Source organism: Carassius auratus, chromosome 41 (genome assembly GCF_003368295.1).
Source record: "Carassius auratus strain Wakin chromosome 41, ASM336829v1, whole genome shotgun sequence".
NCBI classification, from domain to species: Eukaryota; Metazoa; Chordata; class Actinopteri; order Cypriniformes; family Cyprinidae; genus Carassius; species Carassius auratus.
The window spans coordinates 13,662,498-13,682,288 of NC_039283.1; the positions used below are offsets into that span (position 1 = coordinate 13,662,498).

Sequence of the window (19,791 nt, forward strand, 5' to 3'; positions counted from 1 at the left end):
AAAGCTACCAGTACCTGGTTTAAGGACCATGGTATCCCTGTTCTTAATTGGCCAGCAAACTCGCCTGACCTTAACCACATAGAAAATGTATGGGGTATTATGAAGAAGAAGATGCGATATGCCAGACCCAAACATGCAGAAGAGCTGAAGACCTCTATCAGAGTAACCTGGGCTCTCATAACACCTGAGCAGTGCCACAGACTGATCGACTCCATGCCACGCCGCATTGCTGCAGTAATTCAGGCAAAAGGAGCCCCAACTAAGTATTGAGTGCTGTACATGCTCATACTTTTCATTTTCATACTTTTTAGTTGGCCAAGATTTATAAAAAAGTTATATTCTAATTTTCTGAGATACTGAATTTGGGATTTTCCTTAGTTGTCAGTTATAATCATCAAAATTAAAAGAAATAAACACTAGAAATACCAGTCTGTGTATAATGAAAGAATATAATATACACGTTTATCTTTTTGAATGGAATTAGTGAAATAAATCAACTTTTTGATGATATTCTAATTATATGATCAGCACCTGTATTTATGACTATCTGAACCAATGTTTAATAAATGTCAAACATCAAACTAACTTTACCGCCATTGAAGACGCACCAATAAGCATAAGTATATATAATGATTACAATAACATCCACAGTCTTGATACTCCTCTCTCAGGCAGGGGGAAGGCGTGCCGCGCGCAGATGACGTCTTCAAACAGTTCTCGTGCCACTGCCACATTCCCCCAGCGGCGCCACGGTTGAGAGAAAGCACGCGTTTTCGGTTTAATTCCTCCACTCTTCTTCTCGTTCTGTTCTGCGTTGTTGCGTAGGACCCTACGGCTTGTTTTGTTCCTTGGCTTCCTCCAGTCGTCTGCTGAAAGTTTGTTGCAGTGAGTAACGTTATAGTTTCTTAAAGTTTGCCGTTGTTTGTCGTTCTAACTTTGAACTCTGTGTTTGTTTTATTGTTCAACTCTGGACTGTGTTTTGTTGTCTATGATAAACAACGTAAAACTATCTGAAGAGGATGACAAACGACAGCGTTTCTTCTCATCAATAACCGTGGTTTCTTAACACATCTCGGTTCTTTTTAAACTGACATAACGTGTGTTTTTAGCCAGTTAGCTTGATAGTAGGAAGTCTCTTTAAACTTCAGCTTGTAAACTTAACGCTAAACCGAGGGCTAACTAATTACACTCTGTTTAACTCCTGAGTCAAAGATTTTGACTGACTCGGAGAGCGATTAGTTTGTCATGAATACGTTAACCGTTAGACACCAACAAGACCAGATGATCCGGAGTGTTTCTTAGGACCTCTGTTATCTTTAACTTACTGCGTTAACGTTACGTGAAATCATAAATGGCAGTTCCTCTTGTGAGCTCCTCACTTGAAGAGTCTGCTGAAGTTTGCTTATTTAAACATGCTTGTTTATGGATTTTGACACATTATGAGTTTAGTTCGTTTTAATTCAATTGCGTCTTGGATTTCTCTAGTACTCTCATTGGCCTAATTTCAGATGTTTTCCTCCCGTGTGGAACAGATAGGAAATGACCCCATGAACTTTTAAGAAGGAACAAAAGCACAAGGCTTCCAATATTCTCTGATCGGTTTCAAACCTATATGTGGATATGTCCATATGTGGAAATAAATCTGATATGGATTGGTTACGTGCATTTGCGCCTGCCATGTTGTAAACGGTCAGAGCGGTTATTGCACTGTTAATGGCAAACTGTTGGATGTCAAATGTTTTTGAAACATCTCGCAAGATACATCTATTACAAATTAAACGTCTCTATTTGACTCCCCGAGTGTTCATTTCGTTCGTTTGTGTTAAACAGACGAGAGCTTCCATCTGTTGCTAACTGTTGTGCAGACTATTAGTTCTGGTGAAATTACAAAATAAAATGCACACATGTCCCTGCTCTACAAAATGTTCCAGAATAACATACCCATCAACCAATCAGAATGGAGGGATACATTTTAAACAAATTTACGTTTTTTTCAGTCAGGGTTTGATGCCTTACATCCTTGTTATTCACTTATCATTTCACTCTGATTTTAGGAATGAATTATTGGAAGGGTGAGGTTTAGGGGTTAGGCCTATATTTTTGAATAGGAATGTTTAATCCAGGATCAACAAAAGATGTTGATCCAGGAACATGTCTTGCTTGGCAAAATCACAGTGACCACGTTTAAATAGCTCTCAAGTGTCATGAACTGAAAGAGTCATTGTTTTCGTCTTTGTTTGAGAATGCCAAGGATGCTGCCTAAACCAGTTTTGTTTATGAAAAACCCTAGGATGTATTGTATGTGAAATATTTTTGATTCATTCAACATTTTTTTTTCTACCAAAATTGAAAGAGTTTATCCATGCCCATTACAGTTCCTTAAAAAGATGAAGTCCTTTGGTCTGTGTACTTTCATGACTGTTGAGGAGTCCAGATCTTCCTCCTCCCTCATTTTCCACTAATTCAGACCAGATGGAAATTAGAGCCACTGATGCAAGCCAAGAGATAATACTCACAACCGTGTGTTCCCATGCCAGATAGCACCCCCAAACAAACATGCACGTCTGTGCTATCTGTTGGCCAATTTCACTAACGCATATCATTTTCAGTGAGAGAGGGAGTTGGCATACAGGATCCAAGCCGGCTGACCGTCCTGCTGTCAATTCATGTGAAGAAGAACCACTTAGAACATGTGTAATATGTTGTGGAGGTGTGGAAATCTTGCGGACATGAAGCTTCACCTTGAAGCATGCTTGAAAAAATGCAGATTATGGTCAATGACATGCAAATGTGAGGCCTCCTAAAAATTGACAGCAGTGTTCCTATTTTAACATCAAATCAGTCTTAAATGATGGGGATTTGATTTTGAAAACTGACTTACTTTAGACAATCCAAGATGTAGAGTAGTTTGTTTCTTCATTGGAATAGATTTTGAGAAATTTAGAATTACATCACTTGCTCAGTGGGTGCCATCAGAATGAGAGTCCAAACAGCTGATAAAAGCATCACAATAATCCACACAACTCCAGTCCATCAATTAACATCTCGTGAATTGAAAAGCTGTGTTTGTAATAAATCCGCCATTAAGGCTTTTTAACTTCTGGACAAAATACCAGTCTATGATCCATAATAATACTTCCTTCAGTCCATCCCCTGTTGTCCTCTCACACCAACATATCCATTTTGGACTGTTTTCACTTGTAAACGTGCATTTTTTCCCGATTCAGGCAAGACTACTTTTTCAAGGGAGAAACAAATATTATGGATAGGATGTTAAATGATGGCCTGGAGGCATGTGGATAACTTATTATGATTGTTTTTATCAGCTGTTTGAACTTCTCATTCTGATGACACTGAGCAAGTGATGTAATGCTAAATTTCTCCAAATCTGTTAAGATGAAGAAACATTATCTACATCTTGGATGGCCTGATGGTAAGTAAAGCGAGTTTTAACTTTTGAGTGAACTATTCCTTCAATATATTGATTTTCACAGCTTCTGTATTTGAGGTGTTCATTGAGCCAGGTTCAGTAAACATCAAAGGGCTGATGAAGAACTGATGGCAGATGTACATACAAAAGCAGCCAGAGCTGTATGTTCTGTGGTTTTATTTTTTGTATCGGTTAAACCGCATAAGAACAATGAGGGGATGAGTCAAGCTTTCTGTTGCTTGGAAACAAGAGCACCCACCCAGAAGACACCAGACTCCTTTTTTGTTTTTTTAAACCCATTAACCCATCCTTTCAATAAAATGTTTGGTCTCTTTCTGGTTTCATTTATATAATTCAAAGATTGATAGAAATGTCTTGCATAAAACAAATGGCATCACTAATGGAATTCTCTGTTGTCTTTTCAGGTGTGTAGAGTTCCCTGGACGGCAGCTTAAGATAGCAGCTGGTCAAGTCTGTTGTTTTCTTCTGGCACTCGGTGAGGATCTGTTTCTTTAAGAATAGCTTTCATGGTAAATGTATTACAGAACATTTGGTGGGTTTGCAGACGGGTCGTCATCAAAAAAAAGGAAGGAAGTGACCTTGAGGTTTATGTTGCTGAATTACTTCAACGGTAGCATTTTTTTTTGTGTGAGTGAGTAATGACAATGGGCGTTCTTTCACATTCACAGCACATTACAACATCACACTCTTACTTGATCTTGACAAACTGGGTGTCATCAGCAGGGCCGTCGCTAGTGGGGTGAAGGTGGTGACGATTATAGGGTCCGGGGGGGGTCCCGACGATCTCAACCGACTGACTGAGGCCAGCATAAAAATCACTCAAGACAGTTGACTCGCCACTGCCGCGCACCGCCACGAAAGATTATCATTTTCATGTGTTTTTAAACCTTGCCAATTAAAAAATTTAAATGAGTTTAAAGCATTCAAACACAAGACGTGGGAAAGCTCGACTGATTATGCTACTCGCGCGCTGTGTTCGGTGCGCACGCAGAGAGCCGCTTCTTACAGACACCAACACCGGACTGATGAGATCTCTTTCAGGAAGTTCGCGTCCTCCTGCACCTGATGAACAAATACATATTGTTTAAAGGGCACAAATAAATAAATAGAATGAACGTACAGTACAAATGAAACTATTTCAAACAGGGCCCACTCGTACAGCCTGCACCGCTAACCCCAGCTACGGCCCTGGTCATTAGATAGATTTACGACTTCAGCATTGATATTTAAATTAAACTTTAATTTAAATATAAAACTGCTCATGTTTCATGTAGCTTTTTTTTTATAGTTATTCAGTGGTTCTCTTGTTCATGCATTCTGAATCATATGAAAGTCAGGGATAAACCATGAAACTGCCAGAATCATAAAAGAAAAAGATAGATTTTTGTCAAAACCCACTAGTAATGACTCTTTCAAGAACAAAACTTAGAACTTTCTATAAGCTGCTGTTGCCTAGTTACAGAGAGGAAATAAAAGCCCACCTGTGTCACTCAAATCAGTACATTTCTAGCATGGTGACTGTCGTTTGAGAGCACTGAATTGACAGGTTATGATGTGAAGCAGTATTCATTTAATATGACAAAGTCATAACCAAGAATGTCTCAAGAACATCCAGATTTAAGCTGACAAAAATTCATTGGCATGCTGATTTATATGCAGATCTTGAAATTGTGAATAGTGGACAATTATTGGCTAATCCTTACTGTGTCTTATTTCATGTTCTCAAAACCAGTGAAGATCAGGTGACTTTCACAGGAATTTTCTTCTGAAAACCATTGTAGTGCCGGCATGCCGCTGCACAAATCGTACTGCTATGCCTGAATGAATACGCCTACTGACATTCATATATGTAATCCTAAATGCCTGGAGAGCTTGAAGTCTCACGTCTGCTGTATTTTCACTTGTTGCATGACTGAACTCCTGTTTGCATCCAATCTTTTTACCTATTTTTGCCTCCAATACCCTGCATTAGAGTCTCAGAACATGTGGTTTGGGTGACTTATTTTCCAGACTTTTAACACAGTACATCCAGTAGAAAGAAGAAAAAAAACAGTTTGATTTTTATAAAAAAATTTGTGATGTAAAGAAGCTTTCAAAAAGTTTTGGCTGAATAAAAAAATAGATAACAATGACGTGAAACATTATCGCAGCATGAACCATATTAATGAAAACTACACAGCTTCCAGAACGTCTCTACTTAAACGGTTATCTTTAATAAATAAAATGCCTTTATTTCACAAGTGAGATGTTATGTTAATACTCAGTGTTCTGACTAATCATTAAAAATCACTCTTGACATGAAAAATTAGATTTTTTTGCATCTTGTATTGCAGATACATTGCTCATAGTAAAAATGCGGTGCAAACAGTGGTTTGTCAAGAGGTATTTAGCTAGATTTTGCATTCTGTAATCTAAGATGAGAAATAGCTTAAGGCATTCTATAAATAATCTTAAACCCGATCTTTTTTTTTCAACTTTGTCTCAGCAGGACAGAGGTATTCAAAACTTGGCTCAACTCTATAGCTGATCTCATTTAACTCCGTGGTTGTGTTATCGCATCACTGATCTAGCCCACACAACACTATCTCTGCCCAGTGCGCTGGTTGAAAAGGTTGTTTTGCTAAGGCAGTGAAACATTGTTTTTCTGTCCAGGTTTAAAATACTTGGCTCAGTCAACAAGCCTCAGGTAATTTCAAACTGAAAATGCAACACGTTTTGTTGCTGCGGGTACTTCATTGTCATAATTGAATCCCAGTATTGCACTGATGCCCAGGATAGTGTTAAATGCGCCTGCTTGTACTGTAATATTTGTCTTGATGATTTTTTTTTCATTTAACATTTTAAGGTTTTTTCATTTCAGTCCTTGTAAATAATAGAAGTCTTGTCATTGAGATTGATATTTTAATATAAAAGTTGATCAAATGCATCCATGCAAAATTGGTTAATCAAAATATCATAGTAGAGAAACAATCATGCAAGTATAAAAAAATCAGTTTTTGTTCACCTCAAATATGTGGAAAATATTAGCTCAAGGCCTATTCCGAATTCCTGTCCTTTTCTGTGTGGGTCAGGTTTAATAGGCATGACAACAACTCGCGGTAACCTGATGTTTTGTTTTTGAAAAAATTTGCGAATACATTTTTGAATGTTGTAATTTTGCTGACTTTAATACTTCATAAATTTAATGAATCTAAATCAGGGGTGTCAAACTCAGTTCCTGGAGGGCCACAGTCCTGCAAAGTTTAGCTTCAACCTGCTCAAACTGACCTACCTATAGGGCCTGTTTACACCTGGTCACTGAAAAGACCAGGTGTAAATGCCCTCTGAAATGCATTCGAGACTGATATAAATCCGATTGCTCAAACCATTTCAGGAGGTGGTCTGGGACACATTCCAGATAATACTGGACAAGTGTAAATGTATCTGGTTGTTGAAACCACAAATGCAAACTTTACTCCTCCCAAAACGTTAAAATAGTGAGAGCGTGTTATAGACTATATGACATTAGTCAGATATGGCTGTGCTAACGCAACCCGCATTGCCGCAGACAAGTAGCGGAGCATCTAAACTGGAAATAAGACTCAGATGCCAAACACACAATCATTTTTATTAAAAGTAGTGTGACTAAACTTTTTCTCCGGTGCTGATGCCGCGCGCTCTCCATTTTTGAGCTTTGATCTAGAAATGAGCTGATAATTAATAAAATGCAGCCCTTATCTTTTGATTTCGTTGACATGAACTCCGTTAAACTTAAATATAGTGCAGGAATTGAATATCGACTTTATATCCGTTTTAGATAGATATCCGATCAGAGAAATCGCATGAAATGACCGGGAGTAAACAGGCCTTTAGTTTTCAGGTAAATCTGTTTAATTAGAGTTGGAGCTAAACTGCAGGGCTATGGTCCTCCAGAAACTTAAGTTTTACATCCCTGCTTTAAATCATTGGGGGTCCTAAGAGTGTGTGACCAGAAGGGTCACAAAGAAGTTTGCAATTTATTCTAAGAAAAATCAGTCTGCAGTTTTATAGTGGAACTGTAACTTTACAGACATTTATCCAGTCATATTCTCTTCGATTCTGCTTCTCAGCTGCAGTGCATTGTGAGGATGAGAGACCCAAATGGAAGAAACTGTTCTAATCGACTGTGTTTTGTGAATGATTGATCTTGCATCATGACCCATCTTTCTTGTTTTGTTTGAACAGACAAATTGTTTGTCGCTGGAATCTGGCCTTGTCATCCCTTGTTAGGACATGGTTATTAGTCCTTGATAGGCATGTGGTTTCCATTGGTCCAGTCATCTCCGTTATTAAATAAAATTATTATTTGTTGGCTATCGACAATAGTCTCTCTGAGGATGTTTACATGAATTAAGCTTTGAGCCATTCACACATTCAAATGTCATCTCAAACCAGCTGTGTGGAATCAATGAAAACTCAAATGCAACATGACAAAAAGTGTTTTTGGTGGTTGGAAAAATAAAATTGGTGTTAAATAATTAGTAGGATTTAAGGGTAGAAATGTTTCGATCCACTATAAGAAAGCGGTCTTCTTCTGCTCATCATGAACGGTTGCAGAGAACAATTAATCAAGCGTGAGACTGCACTCTGAGTCTGATAGTACCAAGCTCTGTAGGAGGCATACAGACACATACATCCATCGATAATGTTTCATCAAAACCTGAGCTGATGCCGTCATTGAATGAATAATGATGTCTGTAGATGTCATTATTTTCAAGGTGGTCTGCTGAAAGGAAATCAATAACAGATGACTCAGCCTAAGCACAAACTCTGTGAGCAGACACATGCCACCAGAGCTCTGCCTACACACTAAAACTAATCAATCACTGCAACGTATGATGTTGACTATTGGCAGAATCTGGGCTTGATGTCTTTGGATATTGTGTGGATGGAATGTGTGGTGGAACACTTTTAGCACTGACACGTTTTCATACTATTCATTCATGCTCATGTCTTTTGCAGCATTTCGAATGAGTGCTGCGTTTAAGACGCCGTGTCAAATTAAAAGAATTGAAGCTTTTACACACAGCACCGCTCGTCAATGTCAGTTCCAAAACAGTGGACCAGTCAAAAGACCACAGAGGCAGGGCGAACGTTGCAAGCTTATATTTACAATAGCAATCATGGCAAGTGTTTTATTTGATGGCAGCATGACGGAGGAGGCATTGTGGGTTAGGTAGAAGGGAAACCGCTAGTGCCAGATTGTCCTACTGGGCATGTGCACATCAATATTGTGTCATTTTTGTCTTGCTGAACAATGAACTACTGTATTTGCATTACTGTTGGGTTAGGTTTAGGGTTGGGGGTAAGTAGATGTTAATAAAGCACAATCTAATAAGTAAAAGGTTTTATTTATTGTTATCTTTCAGCAGTAGCTGTATCCTCTAACCACAAACGACAATCTGTGCTGTGTTTTTTTTTTCATTCCTACATTCCTGAGCGTTGTATAATGTTATGAGCACACAGGATACACAGACTGCTGATCCATTAGAGGTGCCCTGTCCAAGCCCTGATATTGACCAGCAATGTTTTGGTGCTACTCTTCCTGATTCTGAGCTGGTGCTTCGGGTGTCGAAAGACAAAGAAACAATTTGTACCTATGCTCTCTCTCAGAACCAGCACTAATATATGAGGGCCAACCCTAGTATTTAATGTCTACAAAGGTTTAATGGCTGTGTGTCTGTGGAAATGTCTTGGGTAGCTACATCTTTTAAATAATTGTAGAAGGGTTATATTATGGTTATTACATTAATTTCTTTTGATATATTGAGGTAAGAGGTAATTGTACCACAGTGAAGACATTATTTTTACCAGTGGACACATAAGGTAATGCTTTTTTTGTGAGACAGTGAGACAGGTGAGACAGTTTAACCTTCTCTCAGTATTGGATGTTACTAATTGACTTATGGAGTCATTAAAAAAATGTGCTCACTTTACTCAATTACAATTATTCAGCAAGACCTATGTTATTTGACAAATTAAGATATTTTTTATATTCCTCCATAATTGTTGCCCATTCGTTGAATAACATTGTTATGAGTAAATTATGACAGAATTTAGATTTTGGGGTGAACTATACCCTTAAAAAAATCACAAATTTACCATTAATGGATTGGGAGTAGATGCAAAGTGCCATTTACAGTGCTGTATGTCTTAGGGCTGTGCAATTAATCGCATGCGATTATCATGTGCATCTTCTCAGTTAAGCCATTTCCATGGTTGGTAGTAAACCACCATCACCTGCATTCAAATGGGGTGACATTTACTACACAGAGCCATAGTTCACAGACAAGCTAGGCAATATCATGTTTATAATCACAGATGAATCACATTCGATTATGAACATGATAATGCCTAGCTTGTCAGTGAACTAAAGCTCTGTGTATTAAATACCGCTCCATCTGAAAGAACCGGTTTTACTGATGAGATGCGCATGATAATCGCATGCGATTTAATTGCACAGCCCTAGTATGTATGTTGTTTTTGCATTAGTTAATCAAAACAGCATAATTGTGATTTATTGTGTAAACTGATGATGCAGTCCTTGTACACCTACTTTGTCTCCAGGTCCAAAAAAAGAGTTTTGTAGACATTGTTTTGGATTAGAATGTGGTCCTGTTTCATATTTTGATCATTCCTGTTGTATATTTCATGAATCAGAATTAATTCAGTGAAAAGTTGTGTTTTGTGAAACTGAGCTGATTTAAATCAGTCTGTGGTATGAAATGTTAATAGGTTTGGCAACTCTCCCTTAAAATGTTTTAAGTGTTGTTGTTTTTTGTTTTTTTTTGTCAGTTTCATGAAAAGTTTGCTAAAGTGTAACATCAGGTTGATTTACAGTGGAGGTGATTCATGTTGGCCTTTTCACTGTTACTCTAGAATGGATGAAGCGTGGTGACAGCGAGCGTGACATACTGTTGAGACAGAGTTGAGAAGGGTAACTAAGTGGTGCTGACAGCCCTAGCTTCACATATGACAGGTTCTAGCTTTACCCTCCTGAGCTGGCGAAAGAGTCCTGGGGCATAACAGACATGTTTTAGGTCATTGCACTCAGATGACACGGAGTATCAGAGTCTGTTACTAAAACATTAGCTACACTGATTTTACTCTAAAATGCAGGAGCACCCTTTGGTTTCTTGTAGTAGGTGGCAGCAAACCATGGGCTTATTTCTAAAATGTTTCTGGAATAAGACAAAATGTAATCTAGTTGTGTGAGATCAACCTGTTAAACCAGTTTTGGATACTATCATATATCTAATACTATCAAATATCTTATAGGTCTTGTTTGAAGAATTGTTTAGAGTATCTTTTAAATCTGCAGAGCAGTTATGTAAGACCTGACAAAGAAACGCTGCCCTGCAACACAGGCCAGCGATGTAAAAACACCAACCTTGTCCATTATGAGAAAACCACAGCTTTTACTTTACTCCCACATTTTAAAAGTACTTGATGCTATTCCTCCATTAATGCCAAATACATTAGCTCACAAAATCACACCCCCTTTTACACTCAAACTTCATTTTTTCATAATACATCATGAATGTAGTCATTTTTTTTTTCCTATAGTGAGAAATTATTTTTTTGAAAAAAAGCAACAGAGTGTTGGAACTATGATGTCCCTTTGTAAGCGAGAACCTGAAAGCAAGTTAGCATTTTATCTATTACATTTGTTAAAGTTTTTATTTTAAGCTGTTGAATGAGCTTACAGAGATTGTAACGTCATATATCAGTTTTTGTGAAGATATGTGCATTCCTACCAGGACTTATTTAACTTACAACAATGACAAACCATGGTTCACTCCAAACCTCAGACAGCTCCGTCAGGCCAAAGAAGATGCTTGCAGAAATGGGGACAGATTAGATCCATAGCTGATCTCAAAAAATTTGTAATCATGGACAAGTTATTTATTTTTTGTAATTTAATTCAAAAAGCTAACTTTCTTATATTTTAGATTCATTGCACACACACTGAAATATTTCAAGAGTTTTTTTGCTTTAATTCTGATGTTTACGACTTAGTTTAGCAAAATAAAAAATTCAGTATCTCAGAACATTTGAATATTTTCTGAAAGATAAATAATACAAAAATATTTACAAAACAGAAATGTTCAAGATCTCCAAAGCAGGTTTAATTAAATTATGTATTTGGAGGAAGTTGTGGCCTAACGGTATTGGCTGGCAGGAATTGTGGGTGGGGGGAGTGAATGTACAGCTCTCTCTCCACCCTCAATACCATGACTGAGGTGTCCTTGAGCAAGGCACCGAACCCCAAACTGCTCCCCGGGCGCCGCAGCATAGATGGCTGCCCACTGCTGCGGGTGTGTGTGTGTGTTCACGGTGTGTGTGTGTGTGTTCACTCCTGTGTGTGTGCACTTTGGATGGGTTAAACGCAGAGCACAAATTCCGAGTATGGGGTCACCATACTTGGATGTATATCACGTCACTTTCACTTTCATGATGCAGTCAATACTTTGTTTGTCCTTTTGCAGGAATTACTGCTTCAGTGCAGCGTGGCATGGAGGCGGTCAAACTGTGGCACTGCTGAGGCGTTACTGAAGCCCAGATTGCTTTGATAGCAGCCTTCAGCTCCTCTGTTTTGTTTTTGAGATGTTACTTATCTTGCTTATCTTCACAATACCCCATAGATTCTCTTTGAAGTTCAGGTCAGGCATGTTGGCTGGCCAATCAAGCACTTGGAAGTTGTTTTGGCACTGTAGACAGGTGCTAAAGTCCTGTTGCAAAAGGAAATCAGCATCTCCATAAAGCTTGTCAGCAGATGGAAGCATAAAGTGCTCCAAAATCTCCTGGTAGATGGCTGCATTGATAAAACACAATGGACCAACACCAGAAGATGTCACGGCACCCCAAATAATCTCTGACTTCGGAAACTTCACACTGGACTTTGGATTCTGTGCCTCTCCAGTCTTCCAGACTCCAGACCTTGATTTCCAAATAAAATGCTAAATTTCCTTTCAATCTGAAAAGAGGACTCCTCCGTGGGACTTGAAACCGGTGGGTCGAGCAGGTGTCGCTCATCTCCAATCACTCCACCGGCCTCGCTTCTCGTTCCCACGGCCCTCGGCCCCACCCCACTCATCACACAGTGTAATGATAATAGCCGATCCATCTACAAAGTGACGTCATAGTTCCCCCACTCTATTGGCAGGAGAGACCTAAATTATATTTAAAAAAATCACATTCTTCTCTAAGTTTGAGAGAGATCTCTCAAATATCAAACCTCCATAAACATGTTTTGCTGTTTTATTGCCTATATCCCACTTACTCTTAAAATCTGACAAGTAATTGTTTATCAATTGTTGAATTTATGGCACACAGAAGGATCAGTAGCACTCTGCAAATGCATCTTATGTGAAAGGACAATGGTGTGTGCCGATTCTGCACTGTATATGTACTGCAAACGAAGTCCAGTACTGCAATTACAGAGGCAAATGACACTGAAAAAAATTCTCTCAATATGATTTGCCACATGCGGGCATAGTTTAAGGTGGATTGACAAACACCCATAATGTTCAAATCCAGAAGTCATTTGTAGTTTTTAATGCCAGCTGTGTGCATTTATGTAAATTGAATCATAAGAGGCATTACCCACGCGGCTCTGTTGACAGAACAGAACCGCTGCAGAGGGATGAATCACTCATTCTTTCATTGTTTCATGACAAGTTGCACTCTGGGTAAGGTACAGTGGTGGAGGGGGGTTTGTTAGACTCCACATACTGAACAGCAACACTGTAACAAATACATCTAGTGCATTTTTGCTTCCTTCCCTGCCTGTCTATATGAAATGGGAGTTTTTGCTGTGAGAGTGGGCAAAGTCGTGACAGTCGTCTCTGCCGTGAGGAAGAAAACTGCAACACTCGTAGGAGTGCAGCTGCCCACACACATTCATATAAACCTGCATGCATCCACAACTGTACAACCTGAATACCTCAATAGTCACCCACATCTCCATAGCAGATGTCCAAGGAGATGGGCACACAATGGTTTATTCTTTAACACTGCATGCATACGCGTCTGTTGTGGTTATGCTTGCTTGCTTGTAGGCCAAATGTTTGTGCAAATATTATGCAATTTGCTCTTTATAGTAATGGAAATAGTTCTAGCGCAAATGTTTGCATGTTAATTTATACCGTTTAGACTTTTTGTAACATACTTTATGTAACAGTGTGGCATCTTGGTTGGTCCTGCACCTTCAGTTGCACTCTGAAGATGGATTTGTGGCATAACTAGCAGAAGTGTAGGCAGTTTTTTTTATATATATATTAGGGCCGGGACTCGATTAAAAAAATTAATCTAATTAATTAGAGGCTTTGTAATTAATTAATCGAAATTAATCGCATTTTAATCGCATATAAATATTTGACCTGAGAACAGTGAGAAGTTTTTTTTTTTCACATGGATTTATAGTAAACCATTGAATAATGACTGAATACATAAGCTTAAGCAACAAAATATTGTTTATTTTTGTTCAACCAAGTCTAGCAGACCAGTGCAATTTTTGCCATTAAGTGTAGCAATAGCATATTTAGAAACAATTTAGAAATAGTACATTTCAGAAATTCAGGAAGCTTATAGGTGCTGGAACCTTCTGTAAAGTGTTTTTTAAGTAAAACACAATACTGTCAATTACATTCACAACATTGGAAACACTGACTATTAGAAAACATCTCTCTGTTGCTTCAGAGGCCATAACATACATAACAAGTCCAACTCTCAATGACCTTGGCCAAATCAATAAAGAGTTCAACATAAACTGCCAGTTGCACCAACAAAATAATACATAGTTCAACATAAAGTGTAAAGTCCACGCTAGCTGCTAAATGTTTTGCGTTGAGGTGATACTTGAGGCTCGATGTGTGCTGCGGTGATGTGCGAACGCTAGTTGGTGCTCCAGTATAATCGGTCCCGCCGAAACTCATCCAGTGAGAAGCGTTCCGCAGTGCAAAAATACGTTATAAAAAATGCAGGAATTGTTTTTTCTGTAATTAATTAATCTTAGTTAACGCGTTATTTTTTGTGTAATTAATTAATCTCAATTAACGTGTTAAAGTCCCGGCCCTAATATATATATATATTCTTTGTATTTTTGATGGTCTCATGCACTTTCTGTCTCCCCTACAGTGCCCAACTTTTTCTTATTCTTAGTAAAATACATATATTAATCTACTGGGCTCACAAAATTGCTAGCCTGACTTCCCGGGGCTATTGTGTTTTCCAGTCTGGCTACAAAAATGTATTACCACTCTGGCTGACTATCTTAAAATACAGATCTCCCACGGGTCCTTAAACTCCTAAAGTGAGTAGTATCAAACTTAAGGCCACAAAAAGTTTTACATATGTTAAATGATATAAGAAATGTCTTGATTATAGTTTCAAGAGGTCTTACAGTTGGGGACGGAAATACAAGAGTCACAATATGGCTGGATTAAACTTTAAAAGGCAATGATGTCATTGAAAAAATGTGAGCACTGCATTAGAGGGTGACACGGGAGTGGATTTTCAAATGTCCCGTCCCACTCCTGCAAAAAAAAAAAAACCTGTCCCGTCCCAATTTCACGAAAAAACTGGGGGGAAAATATTTTTTGTCTGGAATCTGTCAGTTAAAGTTAAAAATAAAAAATAAATACAGTAGGCTACGGATCACCGCATACCAACTTTTTTTTCACTAAATTCCATGCAACATAAATGGATTTTTAAAAATTTTGTTTTTAGTGACCTGCCCCAACCTGCCCCGCAATAAAGTGCCAATTTCTTAACCCCAACCCAACCCGCGGCCTAACCGCGGGTTATGATACGACCCGCACATCACTAATGGGAACATCTCCCCTCACCCCCTCTTGGGGTGGCCCAGTGAACTTTGGGAAAGAGCAGCTAGCACAGGAACTAGCATTCAGCTTTTGCACAGTGCAAATGTACAAGACACAGTGAATGTTTGAAATCCTGAATGAACTTTACCCTTCTGATAGCAGTCTTATCTGTAAACATGACTAAACTTTATGACAAAAAAAAAAACTGTTAATGGAAAGTTTTTAGGCATCATCCAGCCCTAAACATTTGATTTTCATACACTGGCAAATGTTACTGTAACAGATACAGAGGGTGAGATGACACCTTGAGAAGTTACATACTGTATATGATCATTTTCATATTAAAATAAATGGTGAAAAGGATATAAGCATCCAGGAAGTTAAACAGGAAGGTAGAAATAGGTGCAAACAAAGTAGGGCTTGGCCACCATAAAGCTTGATTCTGTAGTGAAAATCTCAAAAACAAATTGATGTTTTGTTTTGACTGGTTCACGGAATGTGCCTTCACAATCTAGAAGAAAGCAAATAGACAATGGATCTATTAAAATCTAAACTGGGTCTTTTGACTTAAAGAGGGGACTTACACTCTCCATGTTAGGCCCCAAATTATTTTATTGGTTCCTCTTCTTCTCGTCTTCATACTGTATGTGATAAGACATCCTCTTTTAAGGAGTGAGAAATGGGACAAAGTACATAGGTTACAGCTGAAGACTTTAGAGCAGGGGTGTCCAAACCTGTTCCCAAGATCTGGCTTTGGCCCTCCAGGAGCAGGACTGGGCACCCTGCTTTAGAGCATGAGTGATGTGTTCAACACCACTCAAAAGGACACATGCTCCAACCAGAAGTTACTGAACTAACCTTGAAAATGTATCACTGAAACAGAAAACCTATTATTAAGGCTATGTGCAAACCGTTACTGAACAGTGTTGGGTAAGTTACTCAAAAAAAAGTAACTGATAACAAATGACTTATTATTACTTTAAAACTGTAATTTGATTACTGATTACTGCAAAAAGTAAGCCAATTACTAATTACTTTACTTTTAAGTACCTAAAACCTACAAATATCTATATTATAGGCCGAAATTTAGCATCATTCAAGTTTTTCCTGTTTGGCCGATGCATTCGAGGCTGGACTTTGATTTTGACAGCGGGCTGTCTGAGCTAGGGCTGTGCCTTTATCGGTGCTGATCCACCATCTGGTCTGGAGACGTACTGGATCTGGTAGCTACGGTGACCTCGGAATAAGAGAGAAACAGACTAATATTAGCGTAGATGCCATTCTTCTAATGATGTAGCAAGTACATTGGGTGTTATGGGAAGTGTTCCCGGTTCCGGTTTACCTAATTAATGCAGCCTAAAAATCCTTTAACGGATTTGGATATTAGAAGCATATTAAGATGGGTCTTTAATCTCGATTTAAACTGCAAGAGTGTGTCTGCCTCCTGAACAATGTTAGGTAGGTTATTCCAGAGTTTAGGCACCAAATAGGAAAAGGATCTGCCGCCCGCAGTTGATTTTGATATTCTAGGTATTATCAAATTGCCTGAGTTTTGAGAACGTAGCGGACGTAGAGGATTATAATGTAAAAGGAGCTCATTCAAATACTGAGGTGCTAAACCATTCAGGGCTTCATAAGTAATAAGCAATATTTACAAATCTATACGATGTTTGATAGGGAGCCAGTGCAGCGTTGACAGGACCGGGCTAATATGGTCATACTTCCTGGTTCTAGTAAGAACTCTTGCTGCTGCATTTTGGACTAGCTGTAGTTTGTTTACTAAGTGTGCAGAACAACCACCCAATAAAGCATTACAATAATCTAACTTAGTGTTCATAAATGCATGGATTAACATTTCTGCATTTGACATGAGAGCATAGGCCGTAATTTAGATATATATTTTTGAGATGGAAAAATGCAGTTTTACAAATGCTAGAAACGTGGCTTTTATTAGGAAAGATTGCGATCAAATAGTACACCTAGGTTCATAACTGATGACGAAGAATTGACAGAGCAGCCATCAAGTCTTAGACAGTGTTCTAGGTTATTACAAGCAGAGTAGGTTCTATAATTAACACCATTTAGCAGTAAGAAGTTACTCGTCATCCTGTTTTTTTATATTGACTATGCATTCCATTAGTTTTTCAAATTGGTGTGTTTCACCGGGCCGCGAAGAAATATAGAGCGGAGTATAATCATCATAAAATACTTCTAAACAAACCAAAAACAGGAAGTAATGTCAAGATGCAATCTTTGCAACATGATTAGATTACGTGGTGTAACCAAAACAAAATGAGCAGAGGGGAAACGTGGAGCAACCATGAGGTAAAGTGCCTTTTATGAGATCCTTGTGAGTTTGCAGGTGGTGAAAATAAAATTATATGTACATGCAAGAATGAGCTCGCTATGTCCAGCAGACGGCATTAGGTGCATTAGACTTAAAACGCTGCTTTATAAGCTTACTGCTTATAAAGTTTTACAGCAGGAAAATTGAAATGCTCATTGTCTGTCACCTGCTTTGTTTCTGGTGAGGTGTGTTTAAATCAGAAATGCGAACCTTCACCGAGTGGATTCGAGATAATAATCTGGATTATGTTTTTAGTGATTAACAAATGAAATTTAACTCTGTACTTCACACAAAACTATTTTATACCGCCAGATAGGACAGTGACTTATAGTCATTTGGATTACTTTTGATATTGCTTTTGACATTTTTGCCACAAATAAATTATTGTGATTGCACTTATTTTTTGATTTTGCACTTTTTAATGCTATATTATTAATACAATTTTCATTACCCTGCATACACTTCTGAACAATATCTTAAGACCAGCGGTGACATTACAAGTATTTGCATTTTGTGTTGGCATGATTGTATCCAAGTTGTAATTACTGCTTCAAAATGCTAAAAGAAGAAACAGGAGCAAGAGAAAAAAATAGACTGTTGGCAATTTTTAAAAACTGCATTTAAACACAAACAAGCGGTTCATCAGCTGATCAAAAGTTTTAAGAACATAGCCTTAAAAAGTTTTAATCTGTGCAAAAATGTGCTGTGCTTTCATGTCATTGCCCTTCAGGGAGTCACACTATTATGAGCTCCTGATGGCAGAGGGAAGAAGACTTTATCTTTGAATATGGCAGGATTGTTGAGCTGCTCAAGTAAGGGCTCTTGCAATGGGCCATCTCTGCAGAGGTTGGACGCAGTGAGACAATAATTGTACTTTTCTTAAAAAAAAAAAAAAAAATCCTGAGCATTATGGGAGAAAAAAAAATTCACCTGCACTGAGCTGAAGGATCCGACGGTCCGTGAAGAGGCCCCATGATCTGGGGTGCTTTTTCCTTCAGTGGGAAAATTGAGCTTCAGGTTGTGCAGGGGCATCAAACGGCAGCTGGCTATTGTTCTTTAGTATTTAGTACTGAAGTACTTACAACTTGGATACGATCCACCACCGCAAAATGCAAATACTTGTAATTCTTTTCTTTTTTTTTCCTTTCTTTCTTTTTTTTTTGAAATCACGATTCACAGTTTTATCCCAATTCTTTGTCATGTTGGTTTTACTATTTTGCAAGTTGTCTAAGCATTACAGCTAAACTCATTTTACTATTATAAAGACAAAGCCTTTCAAGGTATATATAAAAAAAGACATTTAGACCAAAGAAGGCATTCTTCAAAATATCTTTTGTGTTCAGCCCAAGAAAGAAATTAATACAGGTTTGGGACAACGTGACAGTGAGTAGATAATGACAGAAATTAAATTTTAGGGTGATCTATCCTTTGGCAGCAATTGACAGTAGGCTGCATGTTTAATAGAGCTACTGTCCCTTTAAGACCTGCATGCATATAATATAAAGGAAGTAAGGCACGTATACGTTTTTGTTCTCAACTGTTTACTTTAATTTTAGACATAACCAACTTGAGTGTACAAGTAAACCTTGTTTGTTATGACATTATGAGCGCAAAAGTAAACTTCAATAATCAGGCTCTGTTTGACAGGTTTTAGCGCTTCAAAAATATTTTAATGATATGAAGATTTTTTTTAGCTGTAAATATGTATCAATTTTAGGTTTTAAGTGTTGTAACATGTCTAAATTGTATGTTTCATCATCACTCAAAACATACAAAAAAGTATGTACGTACTAATACCTATGTACAAACAATGAGACCAAGCTGTATTCCTTGTATGGTCTTGAACAAACATTCATGTTTCTCAGAAGCATCCTCTCCCCCTTCTCTACCCATCAACTCTTTGGGGGATGCCCCCCAGCCCCCCCCCCACCCCCCGGTCCAAAACTCTCCCCCCGTGATGCTCTTATTTTCTGACCTTGCCCTTTTTCTGTTGTCTTCCTTTCTTGCCTCATTTTAGAGGCTTGGTTACCTCTATTCATCTAGCCACCAGATGGTATTCAAATTAGACCCCTTGCACTATAGCAGAGTTTTTCCACGCTCTTAGGCTGGAGAGAGGGGTGGTTTACCCTGAAATAGTGACCCAGAGGCCC

At 38.3% G+C, this 19,791-nt stretch overlaps 1 protein-coding gene across 1 annotated transcript in view; it reads left to right on the forward strand.

The window, feature by feature from the left end:
* Nucleotides 1–719: 719 nt before the first annotated feature.
* LOC113060121 (neurocalcin-delta A) overlaps nucleotides 720–19,791 on the forward strand; it is a 41,376-nt gene continuing 22,304 nt past the window's right edge. Inside the window, exons 1-2 of the mRNA XM_026228963.1 lie at nucleotides 720–885; nucleotides 3,856–3,926. The gene's annotated coding sequence lies outside the window, so the exon portion shown is untranslated. The remainder of the gene's footprint in view (nucleotides 886–3,855; nucleotides 3,927–19,791) is intronic.